This window comes from Cetorhinus maximus, chromosome 31 (assembly GCF_964194155.1).
Source record: "Cetorhinus maximus chromosome 31, sCetMax3.hap1.1, whole genome shotgun sequence".
Classification (NCBI taxonomy): Eukaryota; Metazoa; Chordata; class Chondrichthyes; order Lamniformes; family Cetorhinidae; genus Cetorhinus; species Cetorhinus maximus.
Window position 1 is genome coordinate 17,557,217 of NC_135909.1, and position 21,280 is coordinate 17,578,496.

The following is a 21,280-nucleotide window of genomic DNA, read 5'->3' on the forward strand; positions in this document are numbered from 1 at the left end:
TTGGGAAAACCTTTAGGAAGAACACCAAGTCCTTGGAGAGCGTGCAGTGGAACTTTTCTGGAATGGGATCAGTGTTGAGGGATTCCGTATGTGGATGGACTGAAAAATACAAACTGAAGATGCTCTTATCAGAGTGAATGTTAAGGGGAGATTTAGTACAGATATTTAAGATTAGCCGATGTATTTAATATCAGCCCAGGTATTCATTTCTTATACACATTAAGCAATATTTTTCCCATTGATGGAATGTTTGAAAACCAATGATTAGATAAAAAATAAATGGTGAGGAAATGTTTCACACTGCTCCGTTCCAAACAATTCCTGACTTGGCATGATAGATTTTTTTTTTTGCTTACTGAAGCCGCTGGGAACAGTTTTACAGCAGGGAGCACAGTTACACAATAGGAATTACATTTAAAACAGGTCCTATCTTTATGCAGCAGGAAATACCTTCTCGTAAATGATCAGTTTCTCCATCGTAATATCTTTCTAGTTTGCTCGGCACCTTTTCCTGTCAGCCATTGTGTTTCTCCTGAAAGTCTCTTACTACTTTACTGTGTGTCTTTCTCTGTCTAATACATTCGTGGTAGCGGAAGTGGATTTGCGGAGCTTGGGTGAACTTCCCAAAAGTAATGAGGAAGGGAATAGGTGTTTGGCTACCAAACAACAGTAATAGACAGAAGAAAAATGTTGCTTTGGAGGAGACGCGTTGCAGAAGCGTGCTGGCCTCCTAACCCAGCGATCGATGGATTGAAACCGTATTCAGTTGATTTAAATTGGCATTAACACAAAAAAAAATTTGTCTGCGACACAAAATCACCTCTGAATTTGCTTCATAGTAAATTTACATCAGCTTTTTGCTTCCGGTGAACACTTCAATCTGTAACCAATCTCTCAAATCGTTTTATTTCACACACGAACGCAGCAGAAGTGCTGCAAAAATACACCAGCCGAGGATTTCCCCTTTCTCTCAGCCAATTTCAGGCCATGGTCCGAAGGGCCTTCCCTTGCTCTCTATCACTCTATGATTATCTGAGTAACAAAAAAGAAAACAAATATCTTATTTGTACCCGATATAGTGAAGTTTATATATATTACCTTCAGCATATCCGATTTACAGGACACCCTGCAGTAATTCCCATGCTTATTTGGACAGCAGCGTCCACCCTGAGACATGGACCATGAGAAGGACAAGATTATCAGCATAGTGGAAACAACATCACGTCAAAGACACAGATAATTATTGTTTTGACAGATATGATTGTTCATTCTTAATCACTTATTTAAAAAATGGAATTCCATCCCCAATATCACCATGAACTGGGAAGGTTTCATTCCTTCAGGTTTGCATTCGAGACACATTGTACAAAACACTCTATGAGTGTCTCTGGTCAATGAACGGATGATGCGCGGAGATCTCAGCTTTTACTCATTGATCTTCGCAAGAGTTGATCCAGTTTTGACGTTGACTTTTCCTCTGGTGTCGATTTACTCGAATTCCTCACCTGATTTCTCTGCTGTCCAATGAAGCTCACTCAGCAGAGTTTTCAACATTAATTTGATTTTTTCCTCACAGGATTTCAATCACCATGTTTTTGAACAATTTGTTAAAAAAAATTCTTCCAGGAGCAGCGATGTGATAAAGAAAATATAATCTGTTATAAAGTGATTTTAATTGAGGGATGAATGTGGGCTCCGACACGACGGAATAACTCCCCCGCCCCTCTCCGAAATGGTGCTTGGTATACTGTACCTGAGAAGGCAGAGGGCACCTCAATTTACCATATCATCTAAAAGCTGGCACGACTAACAGTGAAGCATTCACTGATTACTGCACTAGTGCGTCAGCCTGAATTTGTGCTCAGGATTCTGGAGTGAGTTTTGAACTCACAACCTGCTGATTGTGAAAAGCAAGAGAACAACTGACTGAATAATAATTCACAGCAAAGGAAAGACGACAGAAGACATTTCACTCCAAGGAGAGGCTGAAGTAGATTGTTAATTGAAGAAATGTCACAGGCATTGAGAGATAAACACCCACAGTTGAAAGAGACCGACTTTTTCTCACGGCAGGGTGAGAGATTGTAGCAGGAATTTCGATTCCCAATGCTTCTTGGCAACACCCCAGAACAAGCTAAATAGTTTGCACACTGCCCGCTAGACTAAAAAACGAAGCTAGAATGTTATTTAATCATCGTAATAGTTTCAATCAGATCGACCCTGAAACATTGATATTCACGGTATTACAGGAAACGTCATAACTTGGGTCTGATACAACAATGGTAATTTCAGATTTCCTTTCTGCATAACGCCGTCCCATAAAGAAACAAGATTTAAACTCACGCGTGGGAAGCACAGTGGATGAGCAGCCTTAAATTCAGATAATCATGGAGTGATTAGCGACATTATCCCGACGCCACCTCCTCTGTAAACCTGGCCTCGGAAAGATTACATCAGTGATTTCAGACATGCCTTCTGAAAAAAGCACCGCGTTCACGAAGAACCAGTTAATAAACTGACGACAAAGGTGGGATTCGAACCCACGTGTGCAAAGCACAATGGATTAACAGCCCATCACCTTAACTTCTCGGCCACCTCGTCACGAGTAGCTCCTTTATTAAACATCCTTCCGTACTTTTTTGCATTCATGAACTGCTTGTTTCAGGTCCTGAATAATCAATCAGGTGTCTCATGTAGTTTGTCAATAAAATACATTTCCATCACATCAGATATGAACTGTTGTAAATCGACTAATGTGAATCACTTCAACACTTCAACATGTTTCTAGACAGTGTGAAAACCCATTGCGGAAAGTCCGAAACATACATTCATCTGGAAGAATAAAGAAACTCCTTCCGACTCACAGCAAGTACCGGAACACAACTGAAATGTGGTTTCTCACTCAAGACTGTAACTGACAGCAATCAGCATCCGACAGAGCCCACAAGGAGAGAGTTGCCGTATTCGATGCATTAGGATCCTGTTGAAGGCGTGCGGCTTCCAAGCTACGGAGATCTTCACCCTGCACGACTCCCGCAAAGGTGGTTATTTCGACGTGACTTTCAAGCAAGTGGCAGACTGCGTCCGGCTCCTGAGGGTGTTCGAGGAGAAGAGAGACCTGCCGGAGATGAAGATCCTGACGGCGGAGCCGCACTTTTCTCTGCCGTTGCAACGGGAACGTGAGGTGATGGTGCATGTGTACAACCCCTTCGTCCCTGTCGCCGACGTGGTCACCTTCCTCACCAGGTACTTCGATAAGGTGGGGAGCGGCACCGAGATTCGAGACGACTTGGGGATCTGGACAGGCAAACGCCTGTTTAAGGTCACGCTAAAGACCGATGGTAAGGGAGCCATTTTCCACCCTCCTTCCAGTTTCGCCATCGGGGGAAACCGTGGCTACCTGGTCTACGCTGGGCAACCCAAGCATTGTCGCTCATGCGGCAAGGCTGGCCATGTGGCGGCCAACTGCAGCGCCTCCCTCTGCAAGATCTGCAAACAGGAAGGGCACCAGACAAAAGACTGCAAACAGGCCAAGTGCTGCAACCTGTGTGGCGAGGCAAGTCACCTCTACAGGACCTGCCCCAAACGCTGCCGTACTTACGCACAGGCAGCCAAAGCCGACCAGGGGGAAGCAGAAGAAAGGTTCCGTGTCACTCCAACCACCAAGGCCCCCAGGGAGCTCAACGGGACAAAGGAGGACACAGAGAGAGACAAGGTGGAGAAAGAGATTGAGGCAACAGAGAGCCAATCAACAGCACTACCCCCTGAACCTTCCAGCCCTCAGGACAGCGAATCAATGGAGGAGGAGGCAGCAGTGGAAAAGCAGCAGGGGGAGTGGCGGACGGTGAAGAACAAGAAAAGTAAGAGGGAGCGAAGAAGAAGCAAAGGCGTTTCCCAGAGAAGCGGCAAGAGGCGTCTCCCATCCGACACGGATGACAAGGGCAGCAGCTCTTCGGATGATGAAGTGCCAGAGCGGCACCGACAGAAGAGGCGGCAAAGCTCCAGGGCGTTGGAGGACGAGACACCCGAGCTCCAGAAAATTGGAGACAACAAGGAGACCAGCGCACCCCAACTTGGCCTGCAACCTGAGGAGGCCAGTGCACCACAGCCCCTGGAATCTGGGAGCAGTGAGGCAATCATCGCACCCCAGCTCCAGGAAGCCGGGAACAGCAACCCCCCAGAGGGGGTGAGTTTTGGAGAAGCTTCTCCAGCAAAGGTCATCTCAAAATCCGCTCACTACGTGAACCTCCAGATGCCACTGGAGCAGAACACGGCCAAGGAGATCTACCTCAGCCCATCCAAAGTGAAGGAATTTGAGGTCACTACGGGTATGAAGGAGCAGACTAAAGGTCTGGGACTCTCAGAGACAGTGGGTTTGGTAGGAGAATAAATGCTTTAATATGGGTTTAAAGATTGTATCCATAAATGTGCGTAGCATTAAATCTACTACGCGATGTGTTGCGACCTTGGACTACCTAGCCAAGGTCAAAGCTGACCTGTTGTTTCTGCAGGAGTGTGCGATACCGCACCTCAGCTCCTACAGGCAATGGTCACGATGGTGGTCCCACGGGCCATCGATCTGGTCGGGCGGAAACGACTCTCGTTCCTCCGGCCTGGGTATTCTGCTGCGGGGAGGCAACTTCACCGTCTCCGAGGTCAAGGAGGTGGTGGGCGGGCGACTCCTGGTAGCAGACGTAATGTACAAGAACGCTCCACTCCGGTTAATTAACGTGTACGGCCCGGCACAAGGGGCTGAGCGGCTGGAGGTTTTTCAGCAGCTCCCACTGCTGCTGGCGACCTCCAGGCCGGTCATTCTGGGCGGGGACTTCAACTGCATCATCGATGCGGCTGGACGATCCGGCAGGGCCGGAAGCAGATTGGACGCTACGTCCAGATCCCTGATGGAAACAGTTAAGGATGCCAAGCTGCACGACGTCTTCAGCAACCCTGCAGACGGAGCGCAGCGTAGATACACCTGGTCGCGGCCAGACGGGTCCATTCGTTCCAGGATAGACTTCCTGTTTGTGTCCCGTGCATTCACAGTCAGATCCACCGAGGTCAAGCCGGTGTTCTTCTCTGACCACTGCCTCCTACTGGCGGACTGCCACTTGGAGGAAGACCTGAGGGTGGGCAGGGGGGCATGGAAGCTAAATGTGCAACTGCTGACCCCAGAGAACATTGAGGAGCTCAAGAGGGATTACAAAGGTTGGAGAACCGTGAAACCCCTCTTTGAGTCCCTGACACACTGGTGGGAAGTGATCAAGGGAAGCATCAAGAGGTTTTTCATCCTCAAAGGCACCCAGAAAGCTAGAAAGGAACAGAGGGAAATGTCCCGACTCTAGGAAAAGATGCAGAATCTGCTCCGGCTGCGGTCGATGGGGGTCGATGTCAAGGAGGAGCTCCAAGAGGTGAAGGGCCAGCAAGCCTCGCACTTTGCCTCGGAGGCCTCCAAGATCATCTTCCGTTCCAGAGTCCGCTCCGTGGAGCAGGATGAGACGTGCTCACGTTTCTTCTTCCAAAAGGTACACAGAGAGCGCTCTGTGATCAGCAGCCTGAAGGAAGAAGACGGCTCAGTAAAGTCATCACGGTCCGACATTCTGAGGATCAGCAAATCCTTTTATGCTGGACTGTATGACGTGAAGCCCACGGACAGCACGGCCTCCCAGTCCTTCCTGTCCTCTATCACGGAGGTCCTAGACCACAGTACGCGGGAGAGCCTAGACAAACCGCTAACTCCTGACGAACTGACTAAGGCCCTCGAGTCCTTCGAGAAGAGTAAAACCCCCGGAAGCGACGGCCTGCCGGCGGAGTTGTATTCGGCTCTGTGGGACTTGATCGGCCCAGACCTGCTAGAAGTGTACGAGAGTATGCTCCTGGCCGGCAGCATGTCAGAATCCATGAGGAAAGGCATCATCACCCTCATCTACAAGCACAAGGGGGAAAGGGAGGAAATTAGAAATTGGCGACCCATTTCACTGTTGAATATGGACTATAAGATTCTGTCCAAGGTCATCGCCAACCGGGTCAAATCCGCTCTGGAATTGGTGATTCACCCTGACCAGACCTGCTCTGTGCCAGGCAGGAAGATCTCTGACAGCCTGGCGCTGCTCAGGGATACGATTGCCTATGTACAGGACAGGGGTGTGGATACCTGCCTCATCAGCTTGGATCAGGAGAAGGCCTTTGACAGAATATCGCACACCTACATGGGGGATGTGCTCTCCAAAATGGGCTTTGGGGAGGGAATTCGAAATTGGATCCAACTGCTCTACACTAACATCAGTAGCGCAGTCTCAATCAATGGGTGGGAAACAGATAGCTTTCCGATGAAATCTGGAGTCAGGCAGGGCTGTCCTCTCTCGCCTGTCCTTTTCGTGTGCTGCATAGAACCCTTTGCCGAGTCCATCAGGAAGGATCCGGGCATAAGAGGAGTGACGATCCCAGGCAGTGGAGGCACTCAGGTAAAAGCCTCCCTGTACATGGACGACGTCGCCGTCTTCTGCTCGGATCCGCTGTCGGTGCGCAGACTGATGCACGTCTGCGACCAGTTCGAACTGGCCTCGGGAGCCAAGGTAAATCGTGGGAAGAGCGAGGCCATGTTCTTTGGGAAGTGGGCTGACCGATCCTTTGTCCCCTTCACTGTCAGGGCTGACGGCCTGAAGGTGCTGGGGATATGGTTCGGAGGGACCGGGGCATGCGTTAGAAACTGGAAGGAGCGAGTGGCTATGGTGAAAAGGAAACTGGGCATGTGGGAGCGACGCTCCCTCTCCATTGCGGGTAAGAACCTGGTCATCAGGTGTGAGGTACTCTCGCTGTTGCTGTACGTGGCGCAGGTCTGGCCCATTCCACACTCCTGCGCGATGGCGATCACTCGAGCCATCTTCCGCTTTATCTGGAGGTCGAAAATGGATCGTGTCCGCAGGGACGCGATGTACAAGCCTCTAGATAAAGGGGGAAAAAACGTGCCCAACATCGCCCTCATACTGATGGCCACCTTTGTGTGCGGCTGCATCAAGCGGTGCGTAGACCCTCAGTACGCAAACACCAAGTGTCACTACGTGCTGAGGTTCTACCTGTCCCCGGTGTTGCGAAGGATGGGTCTGGCCACGCTGCCGCGGAACGCTCCAAGTAGTTGGACCGTGCCGTACCACCTGTCCCTGGTGGAAAAATTTATGCAGAAAAACACCTTTGACCACAAGTCCATCAGGCAGTGGTCAGCACGTTACGTCCTAGAGGCCCTGAGGGAAAAGGAGAGGGTGGACCCTGTGGGATGGTTCCCCGAGCAGACTGTCAAAGTCATTTGGCAGAATGCCTCATCGCCAGAACTTTCCAACAAGCACCAAGACGTAGCTTGGCTGGTGGTGAGAAAGGCCCTCCCCGTCAGATCCTTCCTACACGCCAGGAGTCTCACCCCCTCTGCACGTTGCCCTCGAGGTGGCTGTGGTGGGGAAGAGACCGTTGTTCACCTCCTTGTGGATTGTGCCTTTGCAAAGAAAGTCTGGAGAGAGATGCAGTGGTTGCTGTCGAGGTTCATCCCGAGCAGTTCTGTGACACAGGACTCTGTGCTCTACGGGCTGTTCCCAGGGACACACACCGAGACAAACATCGACTGCAGCTGGAGGATCATCAACTCGGTGAAAGACGCGCTTTGGTCTGCCCGAAACTTGTTGGTCTTCCAGCACAAAGAGTTGTCCCCGACCGATTGTTGCGGACTGGCACAATCCAAAGTCCAGGACTACGTGCTGAGGGACGCACTAAAGCTTGGGGCAGCTGCCGCAAAGGCGCAATGGGGAAGGGTCGCTGTCTAAGACCTTTCTGCCACAGCGCACCGAGAGACTGGGAACTGTTTAGAGCCCCTCGGGCTGTACAGATCAAAATGAAAGGCTGTAAATGATTGTAATATTGTTTGTACTGATGCACCTGGTGATACATTTTGTAAAAGTTTAACCTGGATTGTACCCTTGTAATGTTGTTTTTGAAATGGTTTTGAATGTGATTGAAGATTTTTTATGAATAAAGTATATTTTTACAAAAAAAAACAAAAAAAAAAAAAAATTAGGAGAAACTTTGCGTTCATTTTCTGTGTTGTGATTTATTCTCCGCAATGATTTCCCGGATGTTCAAACCTGGTCCTGATTTCCCCAACTGGCACCGCCTCGAGCACACGAATTAATGTATTAAAATGCCGGTGGGGCTCGTACGGGTATTGAACCCGGGATCTCTCGCATATTAATTCACTACAAATACCCAAAGCGAGAATCAGACCCCTAGACCAATGAGCCAGGCGCTACAAAAACCGCAATCAACATATCCTTTCATTGCCACCCACAGGAAATTAACAAAATGCGAAATACTGTGGATGCTGGAAATCTTTTGAAATGTATTAGAAATCCCCGGGCCGACTCCAACCAGTGGAGAGTTTCCCTCCTTGTATAATTTAAATTCAGTTTTGTTGGGTTTCTCAGTGCCACACTCTGCCAAATACTTCTGTAAAGTCAACTGTGGTCACTTGCAACTCACGCCTTGAGTCCAGCTCTTTTGTCCATATTTGGACCAAGGCTGCAATGAGGTCGGGAGCTGAGTGGCCCTGGCGGAAACCAAACTGAACTTCAGTGAGCAGGTGATTGGTGAGTTAGCGCCACTTGCTCGCACTGTCGAAGACACAGCAATGTGGTTGACTCTTAAATGCCCTCTGAAATGGCCTAACAAGCCTCTCACTTGTAACACACCGTGACAAAGTCAAAAAAAGGGAATAGAACTGGACGGACCATGCGGCATCGATCTCGGCATCGTCAATCTCAACCCTGTCCAGCCTGCAAAGTCCTCCTTACTAACATCTGGGGGCTAGTGCCGAAATTGGGAGAGCTGCCTCACAGACTAGGCAAGCAACAGCCTGACATAGTCATCCTCCCAGATCATGTCCCAGGTTCCACCATCACTATCCCTGGATATGCCCTGTCCCACCGGTAGGATAGGCCCAGCAGAGGTGGCGGCACAGTGGTATACAGTCGGGAAGCAGTAGCCCTGGAAGTCCTGAATATCACCTCTGGACCCGATGAAGTTTCAAGGCATCAGGTCAGACATGGGCAAGGAAACCTGCTGATTAAGACGTACCGCCCTCCCTCAGCTGAGGAACCAGTGCTTCTGCATGTTGAACACCAATTGGAGGAAGCACTGAGGATGGCAAGGGCACAGAATGGCCTCTGGGTGGAAGGATTCAATGTGCATCACCAAAAGTGGCTCGTTAGCACCACTACTGACCGAGCTGGACGAGTCCTAAATGATATAGCTGCTAGAATGGGTCTGTGGTAGGTGCTCAGTGAACCAACAAGAGGGAAAATCATACTTGAGCTTATCCTCACCAATCCGCTTGCCGCAGATGCATCTGTTTGCGACACTATCGGTAGAAGTGATTATCACACAGAAGTTGCAGAGACGATGTCCCAACTTCACATTGAGTTAGTCTCCATCGTGTTGTGTGGCACTACCACCGTGCTAAATGGGATAGGTTTTGAACAAATCGATCAACTCAAAACAGGGCATCCATGAAGCACTGGGAGCCATCAGCATCAGCAGAATTGTACTCGAACACAATCTGTAAACTCATGGGCTGGCATATCTCCCACTATATCATTACCATCAAGCCAGGTGATCAACCCTTGTTCAATGAAGAGTGAAGAGGGCATTCCAGGAGCTGCACCCGCCTTATATCAGTTATAGCCTAATAATGAGTTGTCAACCTGGTGGAGCTATAGCACAGGACTACTTGCGTGCCAAACAGTATCTGCAGCAAGTGATAGACAGAGCTAAGTGATCGCACAACCAACGGGCAGACATTAACTCTGCAGTCCTGCCACATCCAGTTGGGAATGGTGGTGGACAATTAAACAATTCACAGGAAGGGACGCCACAAATATCCCCATCCACAATAATGGAGGACCTCAGCACATCAGCACTAGCGATAAGCATGTGCTACAAGAAGTGTCGAGTGGAAGATCCATCTCAGCCTCCTCCAGAGGTCCCCAGCATCACAGATGCCAGTCTTCAGCCAATTCGATTCACTCCACATGATTCCAAGAAACAGCTGAAGGCACTGGGTAGCGCAAAGGCTATGGGCCCTGACAATATTCTGGAAATAGTAGTGAAGATTTGTGCCCCAGAACTTGTCACGCCCCGAGCCAAGCTTTTCCAGTACAGCTACAACACTGGCATCTACCCGGCTATGTGGAAAATTGCCCAGGTATTTCCTGTACACAGAAAGCATGCCAAATACAAGCTGGCCAATTACTTCCCAATCAGTCTACTCTCGATCATCAGTTATGTAATGGAAGGTGTCATCAATAGTGCTATCAAGCGGTACTTGCTTAACAACAACCCGCTCACTGACTCACAGTTTGGGTTCCGCCAAGGCCACTCAGCTCCTTACATCGTTACAGCCTTCTTTCAAACATAGGCAAAAGAGCTGAAATCCCTAGGAAAGGTGAGAGTGACTGCCCATAACATCAAGGCCGGATTTGCCTCAGTGTGGCATCAAGGAGCGCTAGGAAAACTGGAGTCAATGGGAAACAGGTGGAAAACTCCATTAGATTGGAGTCTTGCCTAAGGCGTTCAGTCATCTCAGCTGGAGGATATCACTGCAGGAGCTCCTCAGGGTAATGTGCTCGGCCCAACCATCTTGCACTGCTTCATCAACGACCTTTCTTCCATCAAAAGATCAGAGGTGGGGATGTTCGCTTATAATTTCACAATGGTCAACACCATTCGTGATTCCTCAGATACTGAAGCGGTCCATATCCAAATGCAGCAAGACCCGCACAATACCCAAGCTCGGGCTGAAAAATGACAAGTAACAATCATGTCACATAAGTGCCAGGCAATGGCCATCTCCAACAAGAAAGAATCTAACCACTGGCCCTTGACGTATAATGGCGTTACCACCACTGAATCGCCCACTCTCAACATCCTGAGGGTTACTGATGACCAAAAACTGAACTGGACTAGCCTTATAAACACTGTCGTTACAAGGGCAGGTCAGAGGCGAGGGATTGTGCGACGAGTAACTCACCTCCTGACTCTCCAAAGCTTGTCCAGAATCTATAAGGTACCAGTCAGGTGTGTGATGGAATGGTCGCCAATTTCCTGGTGGAGTGCAGCACCCACAACAATCAGGAAGCTTGGCATCATCCAGGAGAAAGCTTGAATTACACCACACCCATAAACATTCACTCCCTCCACCTCCGTCGCATCTCCAAGATACATAGAGGAATTCACCAAGCTTCTTTAAACAGCACTTTACAAAACCACGACCACTACGGTCGAGAAGGGCAAGGGAAGCAGCTACATGGGAACATCACCACCTGAGAGTTACCCTCCAAGACACACGCCATCTTGGCTTCGGAATATATCGCCTTTCCTTCACTGTCGCTCAGTCAAAATCCTGGGACTCCCTTCCCCGCAGTGCTGTGGGTGTACCTACACCACATGGACTTCAGCGGATCAAGAAAGCAGCTGATCACCATCTTCTCAAAGGCAACTAGGGATGGGCAATAAATGCTGGCCCAGCCAGTGAAGCGCACATCCCATGAATGAATAAAAGTTTTCCTGTCACCTTCAATCATTTATGAATATGCCCACAATTTCTCCCTGCTCTTGCACGCCCTTTGGGTGTACACGCTTTATTTAATGTTCCCTCTTTGCTTTCTTCCGACCACAATTAATCTTTTCACATTTCCCTGGAAAAGGAAATCAACTGAAAAAGCGCTGGTTAGTCCACAGCTGGAATTTTGTGTACAGCTCTAGTCGCCACCTTACAGGAAGGACATAATTGCACTGTAGAGAGCACAGAGAGGATTTACTAGAATACTGCCAAAGCTTGAAAATTGCAGCTACGAGGAAGGATTGGATAGGCTGAGAGGTGACCTAATTGAGATGTACAAAATGATGAGGGGCCTAGATAGGGTGGACAATAAATACTTGTTTCCCCTCGCTGAGGTGTCAATTGTCAGGAAGCGTTGATTTAAGGTCATTGTTAAAAGGATTAAAGGGGAGACGAGGAAAGCTATTTCACGCTGCGGGTGGCGAGCATTTGGATGTCACTGCCTGAACCTGTTCAACTCAGTTAAAATGTACTTAGATCTGCATCTGGAGCGCTGTAACCTGCAAGGCTACGGATCAGGTGCTGTGAAGTGGGTTTAGAATGAGCGGCCAATTTCTTCTTCATCTTTTTTCTATCCAGCACAGACATGATGGGCTGAATCACCTCTTTCTACGCCGTCACTTTTGTAGGGTTATGTGGTTCTCTCTGCCGCTTAAACGCCCATTCCACCAACCTGCCCATGTCGTTTTGAAATTCTACTGAATTTCTATAGCTCTTTACTCAACCACAGGACGTCCAAAAACATTTTACGGACGATGAGCACTTTTGAAATGTAGTCACTGTTCAAATTGCTGAAATTTTGAACAGACTGTTCGTCAATGTCAGAAATTTCTATGTTGAGAGGAGAAACAAGTATCATTGGTGTAAATCTGTGGCGCAACTGATAGCGCGTTGGACTTGCGGTCGGTATAAACAGAGACATTTAAAGGTTGTGGGTTGGAATGCTTTAGATAAGTATTGAAGAAAGTCAGCAAGAGGTTTATCAATGTTCTCAGAAAAGGGAAACTGCCGTCCCGAACTTCTATACAGGTCACTCCCCACTTTCCCATCTGAACCACTGAACAGGCGAAATCTCATCATCGTCTGAGGACAAAACAAAAACCTTTGAAAGATGCTGACCAGAGTCAGTCTGTTCAGCCCTCAGAATGATTTAAAATTGGACATATACAGCCACCGCGGAAACAGCTTCCCATTACTGCTCAGTCATCTTTCCAGACTGTTCCTGACAGACAGCTCGAAACAAGGATGATGTGAATCTGCACCACTGAATACCAAGACCAACACGGTTATCACAGCTGTAATGAACAGCTCCTGATACAGCTTTAGATCAGACAGTGGAGGATTATCACAGGCGTCAGACTGCATGTTCCTTCAGACAGGTTTCCAACTGGACACATGGAATGAGCGGCTGTGTGAACATTAGTGGTTCAGGGGGGATTTCTCACTGGCCGGACTGGAGTTCCAGTTCCATTCCAAGACATTTCTCTTTCTGAATCCATCTCTGTCCTCTTGCTCATTTACACTTTGCATTGTTTCATCATTGGCGGCCACGTTTTCAGCTGTCTGAGCCTTTAGCGCTGCAATTCCTTCTAGAAACATCCCCACTTCACTCTTCCCCTTAATACCCTCTTAAAATCTATCAATTTTACTAAGATTTTGTTCATCTGGCCAAATATCTGACTCGATGTCGAATGTTGCTTGATCAAGCTCCTTTGAAGCGCTTTGGGGAGTTTTGTTAAATCACGGCGCTGCTGCTGGAATGGCTCGAATTTGGAGAAATTCACATACAGCTTCAATCTTCTTAAAGATTCACCTTTATTCCCACCACTTGCTTTGCATCGAAAAAAACATCTCCTATGAGGTGTTCAAAATGCTGACCAGTTTACTGGAGTAAATAAGGAGAAACTGTTTCCACTGACAGGAGGGTCGCTAACCAGAGGACACAGTTTGAAGCTGATTGGGAAAAGAACCAGGAACGGGATGAGTAGAATGTATTTTACACAGTGAGCTCATTGTGAAATGGAAGCTACCTGGGGAGTGATGGAAGCAGATAAATGATTAACTTTCAAAAGAGAGTTGGAGGGAAAAAAACACTTGAAAGAAGGTAATACAGGGCAATGGGGTCAGATCCCGGATCTCGGAGTAATTATATCGCTCAACCAAAGAACCAACGCAGGCGGAATGAGCTCCTTCTGTCTTTTAGCATTCTATGATTTATGGATAGAAATCAGTCCTACATTCTGTAGAGCAGGAAGGGTGTGAGAAGCCGGCATGGGAATTGATCCCGTAGGCACAGAATGGAATCGGTAAAATTCTGTATTTTGTCAGGGAATCGAAACCGTGTAAATATGACTCTGTCTGTTTAAAAGTGGCTTGTTACGAATTCCAGATAATTGACGCTTTGCTTAAAAGGGATGTGTTATCAGTCAATGAACAGGCTATAATATAAAAACGGAAAATGCTGATAATACTCAGCAGCAACTGTGGAGAGAAAAGGAATTAATGTTTCAGGTTGGTGGCCCTTCATCTGAACTGAGGGAATATAGGAATGTAATAGGCTTGGAGCAAGGGACCAGTCCGGGCTCTGGGAAGAGGTTGAACAAAAGCGCAGGTTTGTAATGGTTTCGGGGCCCGGAGAGATTCAATTACAAAAGGTTTCACGGCGCCAAAGCCAAAGGACTGGAACAGGCAAAAAACAAAATGTGGGTCCAGATGAGGTGAGAATGGCTAAAGATCAGCCGCCCAATTGCAAAGTGAAGGAATTAAATAAGAAACAGAAAATAAAATGATAATCCTGAAAGAAACACATGAAACAAGAGGTAGGCTGAGTTTATAATTTAAAAATTTTGAACTCGACGTTGAGGCCAGAAATGTGCAGGGTGAGGTGTTCTTCCTCGAGCTTATGTTATTCTTCACTGGAACACTGCAGCAGACCAAGGACAGAAAGGCCAGAGTGGGAGCAAGGTGGAGAATTGAAATGACAAGTGACAGGAAGCTCAGAGTCAGGCTTGCGGATTGAATGGAGATTCCTCAAAGCGCTCACTCACCTGAAGCAGATGAGAACATATTGCGGCAGCAAATGCAGCACATTAAACTGAAAGAAGAACAAGTGCATCACTGTTTCACTTGGAAGGCGTATTTGAGGCTTTGGATAGGAAGGTGTCATTAAAAGGGGAGGGGATATTGACTGAGTCAAGGATTTCACACTGAGAGAGAAGGAAATGATGATCTCACCGGCCTGAAATGCTAGTTCTAAATTTCTCTCCACAGATGCTGTATAATTGTTGTGTATTCCCAGCACTTTCTGATTGTTACTATTTCTGATTTTCAGCATTCGCAGTGTGTTGCTTTTGTATCCAGTTTACTTTATGAGCTGTTTTCAGGGGATCCGGTTGCCTCGAGTCTGGCTCGGCCGACCGCAATTCCCCTTGAGAAACTGGCAGTGAGCTGCCTTCATGAACTGCTGCAGCCCATATTGTGTAAGACCGTCCACAGCGCTGTTAGGAAGGGAGTTCCAGGATTTAAAAGGGCGATTCAGTTCCAAGTCAGGGTGGTGTGTAGCTCGGAGGGGAGCTTGCTGCTGTTCTCATACATCTGCTGCCTTTTTCCTTCCAAGTGGTGGAGGTCTCGGGTTTGGAAGGTGCTGAAGGAAAAAATAATGTTTAGGAATTGGATTCGAACCCACGCCTCCAGAGGAGACTGCGACCTGAACGCAGCGCCTTAGACCGCTCGGCCATCCTGACTCTGCTACGCTCCTCTGCGTAAATGATTTTGAACTTCACATTCATCGTCACTGCTTTAAAACACGCGATGTGATTTTCCTTTTTTCAGCACCTGTCAGGTTCCTGTATCTGAATCCCATCCTTCCCCAAGCCGCCGGGGGGTGAGGAGCTTCTCATTGCTGCATTGCTCTGTTTGCTCAAATCAACAAAGACCCAATTCCCGCCCGACCTGTTCCTCACACGAAGGTGTTGAGAGTGTAAGATCTGAGCGAGGTGAAGTATCCAATTGGAGAGTTACATCCTGGCGACAGGAATATCTCTCCACAGCTGCTTTCGGATCTGCTGAATATTCCCCGCATTTCCTGTTTCTGATTTTGTGCCTTCATTACAGGAGATCTTTTTACTGACAACCCAAAGCTTGTCTCTCGGGGCAGCTCCAGGCACCGCTTTCCTGTGGCCTTTAAAGTCGGCTGTTTTCACACTCATCACTCTGCGCCATGGCTTTCAACTCCCACCACCACACACCATCCACTACCCCCACCCTCCGCACCTCCCTCTCTGTCCCCAGTCCCGCGCCCCACTCCCATCCCCCCTCCCGCCTGCTCAGCTCTCAGGTCTTCTTAGCGTTTTTTTTTCGGAATTCACAAGGGCCCGGGGATCACAGAGTCTGTGAGGGAATATAAGGGGTTAATCCACATTCACATACAGGGAGCTGTGACTCTCTTAAGATGGACGGAAGTTGGTGTCCCTTCCAGATCCATTAGGAGGTCCAGTTACTGGAGCTGGGGGAATTCCTGCCATTTCTATCCCACAGGGAGTGGCGCCTCTCCGTTGGTCCCGCTGGGATGGTGATGGCTAAAGTGAGTGGCCGAGAAAGCGGGTGGTCCCCCTGTCTCTCTTGGGCTTGTTTTCCCTCATCCAGCTGTGAGGGGGCGGGGGGTTGAGTTTGTGGGGTGGGGGCGGGATCTTGCTGGTTTGCGCACCTTTTCCTGTCTGTCACTGTGTGTGTCCTGATCGTCTCTACTGCTTTTCTGTGTGTCTGTCTTTGTCTGTTGCATTCGGAGTGTTGTGAAGTGTAATTGCGCAGCCAGGGTGAGCTTCCCAACACGTGTGCTCTTGATTAAAAATAAGTAAGAAGTCAATATTTGCTTGGCTACCGTAAAGTATTCAGCGGCAGGAAGGAATTACGGCTCCGTCGCAGGGCGGTGCAGCGAAGCCCACAGCACAGAGGCCGATGAATCCAAACCATCTTCTGCTATTTTTGATCTTATTCACACCAAAAATAACCAGCTGTCCGCGACCGAAAAACATACCTGGCTTTTTCTGTACAGTGAATTTGTATCAGCGTCTTACTTGCAGTAAACACTTCAATCTGCAACCAACCTCTCAAATCGTTTTTATTCTCACACGGACAGAAGTAGTAAATGCTACAAAAATACACCAGCCGAGTATTTCCTCTTTCTCTCAGCCCATTTCAGGCCATGTTCCGAATGTCCTTTCCTTGTTCTCAATCACCCCAAGATGATCTGAATCGAAAAAAATAACAAAACAAATCTCTTAGGCGGAAATATTGTTGCGGAGATTATACATATTAGCTGCAGTATGTCCGATCTACAGGACACCTGCATTAATTCCTATGCGTATTTGGACAGCAGCGTCCTCCCTGATACATGTACCATCGAGAAGGACAAGATTATCAGCATAACGGGAAGAGCATCACGTCAAAGACACAGATAATCATTATTTGGAGTCCTATGTTTATTCATTCTTACTCATTTATTAAATATATGGATATCCATCCCCAATATCACCATGAACTGGTAAGGCTTCGTTCCTTCAGGTTTGCATTAGAGACACATTGTACAAAACACTCTGTGAGTGTCTCTGGTTAATAAACTGATGATGCGCGGAACTCTCCGCTTTTACTCATTGATCTTCGCAAGAGTTGATCCAGTTTTGACGGTGACTTGTTCTCTGGTGTCCATTTACTCGAATTCCTCACTTGTTTTCTCTGCTGTCCAGTGAAGCTCACTCAGCAGAATTTTCAATAATAACTTGAGTTTTCCTAACAGGAATTCAGTCATCATGTTTTTGAACAATTTTTCAAAGGATTTGCACACAGTCAGCTTCCAGGAACAGCAATGTGTTGAAGGCAATATGATCTGTTTTGAATGTCTCCGACATCATGGAATAACTCCCCCGCCCCTCTCCGAAATTGTGCCTTGGTATATTTTACGTGAGAAGGCAGATGGCAGCTCAGTTCAACATATCGTCTAAAAGCTGGCACCAGCAACAGCAATGAATTTTCTAGAGCGTGAGCCTGAATTTGTGGTCAGGATTCGGAAATGAGTTTTGAACTCACAACCTCCTCATTGTAAAAAGCAAGGGAGCAGCTGACTGAATCATAGTTCACTGCATAGGGAAAAAAAGACAGAAGAGATTGCACTCTGTAAGGAGAAGCAGAAGTAGATTGTTAATTGAAGAGGTGTCACAGACAATGAGAGATAGACACCCACAGTTGAAAGAGCCGGATTTTTTATCACGGCAGGGATAGAGAGTGCAGCAGGAATTTCGATTCCCAGTGTGGATAACAAAAAAAGTTAACTTTGGGTCAAATATTGGACCTGATAAGGGGTCAGAGACTGACTGACCTTAATGATAACAACTGTATCAGTCGGAGTCACACAGGGAGGGAGTGATCATTTCTGAGTCCCACTTGTCTCCCAGGAATGAAGCAGACAGCATTACAACACTGAGAATCTCAGAGTAACAAAAAAGGGAAACTCTTCAACCGAGTCTCCCTGAGGGAAAAAAGGCAACATCCGCTGTGGAGTGTGAGTATTTTTGGTGCCTATATTATATCTCCACTGCCTGGAAGATGTTATATTTCATTATCACAGTTCAGGTGAATTAGTAAAGATAGAACCAGGATTTCTTCAGTGCTTCCAACTGCTTGAAATTCTAGAAGAGGCAAATAAGTTTCACAAATTGTGTAATGCCCCACAGAGGGGCAATAAAGATACATGACTATTTCACTCATAAATCACAATTTAAACCGAAGCCCCATTTCCCCTTTCGGACGGATGTGAACAATCCGACCAGACTATTTACAACAAGACAAGCGGAGTCTTACCCGGAGTCCTGGGATCAATATTAATCCCTCAAACAGGGTCTCTGAACCAGATTATACAGTCATTGATCAGGTTGCTGCGGTGAGATGTTGCTCTGCACATTCAAGCAGCAATCTCACTTACCAAGACACACCTCCGCTCACGCACCATTGGCCGTGAGGTTTTTGGTCTTCCTGAGGTTGCAAAATGTGGTGAAAAAATTCAAGTTCCTCCCTCCCTCCCGCCCGCTGCCTCTCTTCCTGCAGCTCCGCCCTTCTCTAACTCCCTCCCTCTCTCCCTCGCTGTCTCCCACCCTAACTCTCTCCCCGGCTCTCCCTCCCCCTCCCCGCATCACCCCGTCCCGCTCCGCCCCGCCCGCACCCCCTCTCTCTTTCAAATCTTATTTCCTGTCTCTGGGGCCTGTTTTAACCCCAGGCTACCCACTGACCCCGGCCTCAGGCCGGCCCGAACTCTTTAACCGGCTCCATTCACAGGAAAAGTGACTTCAGTTTTCACAATAACATCCGCGCTCCCTGTACCCCTCTACCCACAATAGTGAAATTCAGGTCATTGCTAACATGAAGACTGCGGGCTGCGGTTTCCACTCCTGCAATTTGAAACAATTCGCTATATGTTTGCACAGTGAGCAGAAAGAAATTGCTGTACTTTGTAAACCTTTCTTACTAAACTCACTGTCATTCTGCTTTAACAGAACTAGTTTGAATCTCTTGATATATTCGCAAAATGATAAATGAACTGCATTTGAAATTAAACCATATCAGAAATTGCTCTAATATTCGGCTGGTCTGTCCGCCACTGGACTGATGAAAGATCAACTCCTGTGTCCAATCAGTAAGATATGCAGCCACCGAGAAAGAGGATAACAGAGAGGGAAAAGCCCGGTTGATTGGATGTGGTTATTTTTAACAAAATCATCATCTGACTGATTTTTCAGGATAAATATTCCCCAAAGCTGATGGAAGAATTTGCAGCTGGGGAAATATAGAGAATGCAGGGGTGACAGGATTCTCTGTGGGTCAGTAGCAGTTACTGGTAACTGACCGGTGGATGGGGTTCTAGTATCCAATCTGAAATCGTTAATCGTGAGAGGAAAATGTTCTCAACAAAGGAATGCACTTAGTTTCAGTTCCCTCCAGGATTCGTTTTTCGTTATGAAGATGGGAGGAGAAATTAACTTTGACTGTTAAGAAAAAATAGAATGGGTGATGATTTGTTTGGTGCAGGATTAGGAAGATGTGAATATAGGAACGGACGGAGACTGTTCTCCACTCAATCCTGTTCAGCTCAGGACTGTTCTGTATTTGAACTTCATCCATCTATCGTGTTTTTATAATCCTTAAAATACTTACTGTACAAACAAACAAACAAAAACTAACAGATGCAGTTCCTAAATGTTCGAATTGACCCCCAGGTTCAAAAGCAGGAGAGGGGTTGCAGATTTGCGCGGCCCTTTGTGTGAAGAAACCTTCCTGATATCACCCTCGATCGGTTTAGCTCAAATTTTATGTTAGGCCTTCTTGTCTTTTAGAAATGGAGATCGGAAACTCAGCCCCAATTGCTCGCTCTCTCTCTTCTCACCATTCCCCTGAATGTTTCTGCTCTCTATAACTCTCGTTGGCCCTTGAGCTCCCTCCAGGACCTACTTGGTTCCAGAAATTAAATCACAGCTCGGTCCCTTCATTTAAACCAATGACTGCTTCTTTAAGGAAGTTCTTCATCCCGATTATTCGAGTAATTTGATGGAACATACGAACAAAGAGCAGGGGTTGGCCAAGAGATTTTCCGAAGTTGCAGGGATGGGGTCAGACTGAGAAACAATGCTTGACGATCGAGAATACAGGACAACGAGGCAGCGACAGATCGAGACAGATTAGACAGTGAGAAACAGTTTCTATTGGTGCAAAGCACCGGTTTTAAACGAACCAATGTGGACATGAGGATTCATCTTCCCTGGTGAGTGGTGAGGATCTGGAATGCACTTTCTGAGATATGTGGTAGAGGCAAAATAAAATCGGGGCTTTCATAGTGGAACTGGACAGCCACCTGAAGATAAAAGTTTACATGGCTATGGAGGCAGGGCTGGGGACTGGGATAGCTGAGTTTCTGCTGAAGCATCTCAGGAGAGACAGAGGGCCGAATAGTCCCCTTCTCTGTTGTAGCTATTCTATGTGCATGTGTGTGAGGTTCATTCAGGACCACTTTGTCTCTGGAACAGGGTTTGAGTGTGGAATTCATTGTTCATCTGTCGGTCTCTGTAGATTCATTCTTTATCACCTTGTCCATGGGACAGGATTTGTTTTCGGGATTAATCGTGGATCTGTCAGTTTCTGATGATGTGCCTGTGTGTATGAATCATTCTGTATCATTCTGTCCATTGAATACTGTGAGAGTGTGCGATTCAACGTGTATCAGTCAGTCACTGATGCCAGGCCTGAGTTAATGATTCATTCTGGATCTCTCTGTCTTTTGTTCACAGTTTGAGTGTGGGACTCATTACGTGTCTGTCAGTCCCTGAGACACTTTGCAAATCTGGATTCATTCAACCCAGAATATACCTCACTGAAACTGGGCCATTTGTTCTAACAGGTAAACTGCCCGACAAGATCCTCCACCTAGAATACTTCATGTAACATTCTCTGTTTATCCCTGAAATTCATTCTCCCTCCTTTACTTATCTAGACTTCCCTTAAATGCAGTTTATCTAATCGTCTCAGTTGTTCCATGCGATAGTTGGCCTGTAACTGCTGCCGATTCAATGGGAATAAATTAAT

The 21,280-nt window shown here is 47.3% G+C and overlaps 1 long non-coding RNA gene and 1 other non-coding gene across 2 annotated transcripts in view; one reads left to right on the top strand and one right to left on the bottom strand.

Moving 5' to 3' along the window:
- LOC144670309 (uncharacterized) overlaps positions 1 to 21,280 on the top strand; it is a 621,539-nt gene that overhangs the window by 440,119 nt on the left and 160,140 nt on the right. The window lies entirely within an intron of this gene.
- On the bottom strand, positions 2,520 to 2,601 carry trnan-guu (transfer RNA asparagine (anticodon GUU)). Its single transcript has one exon. It is a non-coding gene; the product is annotated as a tRNA-Asn (tRNA).